The sequence below is a fragment of the Manacus candei genome, unplaced genomic scaffold, assembly GCF_025592945.1.
Source record: "Manacus candei isolate 608988 ecotype Guabito, Panama unplaced genomic scaffold, ASM2559294v1 h1tg000007l, whole genome shotgun sequence".
NCBI lineage: Eukaryota > Metazoa > Chordata > Aves > Passeriformes > Pipridae > Manacus > Manacus candei.
In genome coordinates this window covers 7,972,653-7,974,357 of record NW_026138055.1, presented here as the reverse complement: position 1 = coordinate 7,974,357, position 1,705 = coordinate 7,972,653, and positions in this window count along the sequence as shown.

The window sequence follows — 1,705 nt, the reverse complement described above, 5'->3', positions numbered from 1 at the left end:
CCAAAGGTTCCTTCCAATCCAAACAGTTCAAAGATTCCATGAGGCTCACAGATAGGGCTGCCCTTCTTCTAAGGAAGGCCCAGGTCCAACCTCTCTGTCTTGTGGATGGTCTTGGACCTCTTTCCCGCGTCTCAGCCTTTGTGAGAACAGCTCAGCTGAGCTCCAGCTCTCCACTGACTACTCCACAAAGAGCCCTATTTCTCAGACACCTAAAACTGAGTGTGAACCTCTACAGCTGAACCCAGTTCTTCATGTGAGTGAAGTGAAATCTGATCTGTGGGACTGCTTGGATGCGAGTTTAAGAAATTGAGTCTGAAGAATGAAAACAGTATTAATGATTTGATTTTGAACATTGATTATTTCAACATGTCTGCAAACATCTTCACAAACCCGACACGACACTACACACATACTTTTTCACCATACAGTTTAAGGCATTTTGTTTTCACCCTCTCTGTCTTCTTCTCCCTGCAAATTATTGGTAAAATGGACTGTTTCCCTAGAGGTTTCCACATGAATGCAGATGAGGTATGGTCAGACTTCTCCTGGCATTAGTTGGGCATTTATTCAGAGATGCATATGTTGCCCCAGGGGAAGAAAAAAAAAAAAGATACAATCTGGTAAAAAACCATTTCTAACTGAAGTTTGCAGCTCTATTGTGGTTTGTAAAGTCCAACCTCTGCAATAAATGCTTAAGCCTCTTCCAGCTGTTTGCTGCAGCACAAATGGCCAAACTTTTTTTGTGTTAAAGGGAAAATTGGTTTCAATTTTGCTGGTTGTCTGCAAGGGCGAGGCACTGAACAACTGCAAATCCCATCAGCTTCAAAACAGGGCCTCGTGCAAAGTTGTCTGAGGGATCTCAGATGGTTGTAAAGTGCTTAGATGCCATCACTGGCATAGTAAAGGATATCCCAAGGGATTGAATCTATTTCTAAGTTGTTCAATATCACATTCAACCACTTCTCAGACACCGATGGGTGAATTAACTCAATTTTTTTATCTACCACTACAGTGAGGAGCACAGTGCAAACAAAAGGGGGGGCTGGAAGATCTACTGGAATGACCTTTCTTGGTGTTGAGGTTTTCCAACGAAGTGGGGAATGAGCTCAACCTCTGCTGAAAGTAAAATAGGGAAAATGGAGAACTTTTTTTTTTTTTAAATCTCAGACCCTTTTTCTGGGTATGGAGAAGGCAGGGCAGGCTAAGGTAGTGGAGGGAGGAAAATGAATGTACATCTCTGTGGGCTCTGACCAGACTTTGGCAACGAATCCCAATTTTGTCGTGTTTCCGTGGCTTGGCAAATCTTCCCAGGAAAAATGCTGTGCAATGGACAAAAGGCATCCCGAAGTCACTCAGAAATGATGCCCAGCAGAGCCACAGGTCATTCAAGCAGCAAACAGCACGGCTTAAAGAGTGGGAACAAGAAGGTGTCACAAACAAAACCGCCTTCCCTTTCCCCAAACCACTTTATCTAGTGAAAGCACAAAATATTAACGAGTTTACCAGCCCTCCAGAAATGAGGGCAGGCAATTGCAACTTTATAGAATTCAAGATCAAGTTTACCACATTTAACTCAGAAGAAAAGCCAGTTATGATGACTCAACTCACTGGAGATACTGGAATATGTAATGAAAATATACTTAAAAAAAAAAAAAAGAAAGAAAATAAGAAAGAAAGAAAAAAACCCAGTTTTTAATAAGCAGTT